Genomic DNA, 5,457 nt, shown 5'->3' with positions numbered 1-5,457 from the left:
TCTGTTCCGATTCCGGTGCCGGTAGCAAACCCATATGAGAAAGAAAGGAAAGATAGGAGCTTTTTACCTTATCTGTATTTTAACCTAACTTTGAATGAAAAAGAAAAAATAAAAATTAATTTTAATTTAAAATAAGGATGTTTTAGTAATTTAATATATTTGAATTAAAAAAAATAAAAAGTTGAGGGGTGGCCGTGGCCTTCCCACGTCCCCCCTCAGTTCCGCCACTGTCCCCTACTCTGCTCCTCATCCTACATTTGTCTCTCTCTCTCTCTCTCTGGAAACCGGGCCCCTTCCTTCATTCGTCTCTCTCTCGGCCCCCCTACTTCGCTCCTCCTCCTCTGTTTTTCTTATTGTAAGTTCTTGTTTCATCTATTGTTTATATCCCTCTGTTTTCTGCTTTGAGTAATGAGTATTTTCATCTATTGTTTCTTCATCTATTGTTTATTCATCCATGAGTATTTTTCATCTATTGTTTCATATGTTATTTTCATCTATTCATTCCTTTGAATTATGTTTATGTTTTATTCCTAGACAATATGGCAACATGTTCGTATGTTATTTTCATCTATTCATTCCTTTGAGTTATGTTTATGTTTTATTCCTAGACAATATGACATCATCTTCCTCTTCACCGAATTCTAAACCTTCAAATCAAACGGTAGTAATATTGACATAGCATGACAATATACTCATTCGAAGGATATAAATAACAAAGAAGAAACTGACATGTGATTTTTGTAATTTTTAACATGTGATTTTTGTAATTTTTGTAATCTAACTAGTAGTGAGGGAATTACTAGAGAAAAAAGCACCAATTAGGAATAAAAAGAGAGAATTAAAAGAGGTGTTGGTGCAATTAAAAGAGGTGATGTAGTTGCTTGCTTGAAAATACGGGTAAAAGTTAAATCAATATTACATGCCGATATGAGGGAATTAAAAGAGGTGTTGGTGCAATTAGATGTGGATGATACAAATGAAATTGAGAAAATAAGTCGAATTCGAAGCAGAAAGAGGTTAGTTGAGACATCTTCAATTGAGGTCAAGAGGACTAAAGGACCATTGGATAGAACCGTACAATATATTGATCGCTTTGTTTGTACTGTGGAATTTAGCAAATGCAAAAGTCTTTAAGCTGATGTTGGAAGTCGTTCAAAGCTATGGTTCTCATTGGAAACCAGAGTTATCAATCGCGGCCGGGAAAGGCGCGATCCCGGGCGCTCCGGCCGGAGCGGCCACCAGCCGCGCGAGAAGAAGGTGGCGGAGCGGCGTTTGAAAACGCGGTCGAGATCGCCGCAAACACGGGTTGCGGGTCGCGGGCCGCACCTTGAGCGGAGCTGTTAATACACTTTTGCTTTTTTTTCTTCTCTTCGGTTGTGTTTCTTGGTTGTTTTGCAGATGCGTCTGAGAAGAAAGGGAGAAGAAAAACAGCGGTAGAGAAGAAAGAAGAAAGCGGCGGCGGAGAAGAAAGGAAGAAGAAAGAGAGTAATTAGGGTTTAATGGACTTTTTAAAATAAAAAGGCTTTTTTTTTACTGAAAACAAAACTAAAGTGGGCTGAAATGACCTGAAATGGGCCTTATATTTTAAAAAAATATATTAACCCTTTAGTTTATAATATGGTAATAAAACTTAATAAATAGAATAATATTAAATTTAATAAATATAATAATGTTTAATAATAAAAATAATAATATCAGATATCAGATATTTTTATTTTATAAGTTTAACTTTTATAAAATTTTTGTGTTGTTAATTTAATATTCTTTTTAATGTTCATCCAAAATAATTTATTTATATAGATTATTTATATATTTAATCTAAAAAATAGTCAATTCTAAAAAGTCAACAAAATTTATCCCGCTATCCACTATCCCAATTTTAGGGTCGACCGCTCCGCTATCCGCTATTAATAATTCTGTTGGAAACCGCCTAGTTTTCATGAACTTAGGGTTCCACTCCTTCAAAAGGAGTTGGAATATACAAAAGGGTTGTTGAAGAATCACGAGGTGCAAAAGAATAAATATGGATGTTCAATTATGTCTGATGGTTGAACCGATAGAAAAGGAAGAACCTTGATTAATTTCTTGGTCAATTGTCCGGTGGGAACTATGTTTGTGAAAAGTCTCGATGCTTTTGACTATTGTCAAGACGCGGGATAAGCTAGCTGAGTTATTAGAAACTTTTGTTGAGGAAATGGGTGAACAAAATGTTACGGGTTAGTGTCCAACAAAATGTTCACCCATTTCCTCAACAAAAGTGTTCAACAACTCAGCTAGCTTATCCCCATCTTGGCATAGTCAGAAGTATCGACACTTTTCACAAACATGGTTTCCGCGGGATAATTGGCCAATAAATTAATCAAGGTTCTACCTTTTCTATCCGTCCAACCATCTGACATAATTGAACATCCATATTTATTCTTTTAAACCTTGTGATCCTTCAACAAACCTTTTGTATATTCCAACTCCTTTTGAAGGAGTGGAACCCTAAGTTCATGAAAGCTTGGCGGTTTCAAATGAGGACCATAGCTTCCAACGGCTTCCAACATCAACTTAAAGGCTTTTGCATTTGCTACGTTAAAAGAAATTTCACATGTATAAAAAAAGCGAGTAATATATTGTACGGTTCATGCCCTTGGTTCTTTATCACACGCATCATTGAGGCTTGTGTCCTTAGTCTTCTTAAAGACAAATTCCAATGGTCCTTTAGTCCTCTTGACAACCATTTAAGATGTCTCAGCAAACCTCTTTCTGCTTCGAATTCGACTTATTTCCTCAATTTCATTTGTATCATCCGCATCTTACTACACCAATACCTCTTTTAATTCTCTCAACACCTCTTTTAATTCTCTCTTTCTCAACCATATCGGCATGTAATATTGCTTTAACTTCCGTCGGATTTTCGAGCAAGCAACTACATCACGTTTTATTCATAATTGATGCTTTTTTGCTCTACTAATTCTCCCACTACTAGTCAGATTACAAAAATCTTATGTCACAATCTTCTTGTTATTTATATCCTTCCAATGATTATATTGACATGCTATGTCAATATTAACACCGCTTGGTTCGAAGGTTTGACCACATGAAACAACCGAAGTAGAATTCGGTGTAGAGGAAGATGTTGTCATGGTCTGACTTCAAAACAGAAACTTGATATATGAACATAAAAATAAAAATATAAACATAAACAATAAACAGAAACTTGATATATGAACATAAACAAAAACTTGATATATGAAGTTATGAACATAAATATAAACATGAACATAAGAAATATAAAGTTGATATATGAACAGAATCACTAATATAAACTTGATATATATGAATAGGAACTTGATATATGAAGTTTATAAACTTAATATAAACTTGATAACTCTCTTTTGAATTTTAAGATGTGAATCTTCTATTATATTCTGAATTTTCTATAATGTTTTGAATCTTGATTAAGCATTGTTCTTTGATATTTGATTTTATAAATCTTTTGAGTGTTGTGTTATTTGTTTAGTTTTACATTAAGTATATGACATATGTTTTATAAAATATTATATAGTTATTAAGACAACAACTTATTTCGATATCCGCTATCCCACTTTTGGGGTCGGTCACTCCACTATCCGTTATTAATAACTCTGGTTGCCGCCAATGCAAGCATGTTACACAACAACCATCCATCTTGCAGTAGATAATAAAAGAACATTTCTAGAATAATATTAAGCTATCCAAACCAGGTCCTAATTAATAATAAAACTTTCATTCCCACTGTTATTAGATTGCTTCGCTCACATTCTCTTTTTTTTTTTGCACAGTTGCAATGCAATACTCTTTTGAATTCCAAAGCTCGGACTCTACCCTTTAGATGAAGCAAATAGATGAATCAACTGCAGGAATCTGCCAATGAAACAAAAGTGTTATAATATGTACTAATCAATAACCATTGTTATAAATTTGGATTTCAGTTTCAGCCTCTTTGGGTAATTGTCAGTCCTTACTTCATACCCAATTGTGAAACTTCTAACTTCAGCCTCTTGCATAGTAAGACAATTCTCATCATTTTTTAAGTAAATGAGTAACAAAAAAGCTTAAGATAAAATTCACATATCCTAATATTAATATCATGATATTAATGCATCCACATCATCTTGAGTTGCAGTGCATGTCATGCCCCACTTCTTTTGCACATTTTAATTATACCTACAATGAAAGTAAAATAAAACAGAAAATGCAACATTAACAAGGGGAAAGAAAATACAAAAGCAGAACGTATAATCACTTACTTTGCTTGACTTATCTACAGCTTGACCAATTGCAGATGCAACTTTACCAATTGTTGTCAGTGTATCCATGACTATGTTTTTGTTGTAGAACAGAATTCAAAACGTGAAAATTTAAATACCTTTAATTTGAAAAAGAAACCTTGAAATGTAGTGAGCTGCAAATTGAAATCGAAATCAAAACCGAAATTGAAACTTGGAAATATAGTAAGCAAGAAATCAAAACCAAAATTAAAATAAAAAATGAAATCAAAATTGAAACTTGGAAACGTTGTAAGCTGAAAATTGAAATCAAAATGGAAACCGAAATTGAAACTCGGAAACATAGTAAGCACCAAATCGAAACTGAAATCGAAAATCTTGGAAACATAGTGAGCATAAAATAGAAATCGAAATTGAAACTTGGAAACATTGTGAACTGCAAATTGAAATCAAAATCAAAACCGACATTGAAATTGAAATTTATAATAGGAAATGTAGTAAACACCAAATCGAAACCTAACCTGGAAATGTATTGAGCACCAAATCGAAACCGAAGTCAAAACTGAACCTAATAATCATTACAAGTAATTCGACAAATTCTCAACTTCAACAACTAATTCTCAACTGAGTTTCTTTTCTCTTTTTTCAATTTTTTGTTTCTATTAAATTTCTGTGGGAGCGAAACAAATTTTTCGTTAAAATCTTAATTAATAAAGGGGTAATTATAAATAGATTTTTTTTTTAAAAAAAATTAATAGAATTGTTAATTATAAATTTATATTAAATTTATCGTATAATTTTTAATATTTTTTATTTTATTTATCTTTAATATTTATAGAACATAAGTTAATATTATCTTTAATAAATAAAGAAATATTTATTTATTAAATATTTAATAAATTAAATAAATAATATATTCTCTGTTGGAAATACACAAGCGTCGGTTAAGGAAAACCCTATAAATTTTAATTTGAAAATAAAAATATATATATATTAATGGAACGTAGCGCCGGTCTACGAAAACGCTAATATTTAATAAATAATTAGATAAAAAATATAAAACAAATACATACTGGGAATGAGATTAGTGTCGATTTAAATATACGCTAAAACTAAAGTCATATTAAAAAATAAAAATAGTTTAAAAAATAGTTAGCGTCCGCTTTTGTGATGCTAAATCGACGCTAGTAGTGTCGGAGTC

General features: G+C 31.9%; 1 long non-coding RNA gene across 1 annotated transcript; it reads right to left on the bottom strand.

Moving 5' to 3' along the window:
• Positions 1-4,033: 4,033 nt before the first annotated feature.
• LOC127126678 (uncharacterized) lies at positions 4,034-4,928 on the bottom strand. The gene is made up of 3 exons (XR_007805068.1): positions 4,778-4,928; positions 4,278-4,432; positions 4,034-4,194 (listed from the first exon to the last, which is right to left on the bottom strand). It is a non-coding gene; the product is annotated as an uncharacterized LOC127126678 (long non-coding RNA).
• Positions 4,929-5,457: the final 529 nt, after the last annotated feature.

The sequence above is a fragment of the Lathyrus oleraceus genome, chromosome 3 (assembly GCF_024323335.1).
Source record: "Lathyrus oleraceus cultivar Zhongwan6 chromosome 3, CAAS_Psat_ZW6_1.0, whole genome shotgun sequence".
Taxonomy (NCBI): Eukaryota; Viridiplantae; Streptophyta; class Magnoliopsida; order Fabales; family Fabaceae; genus Lathyrus; species Lathyrus oleraceus.
Note: the sequence above shows the minus strand (reverse complement) of the source record. Positions and strands in the feature narration are given on the sequence as shown.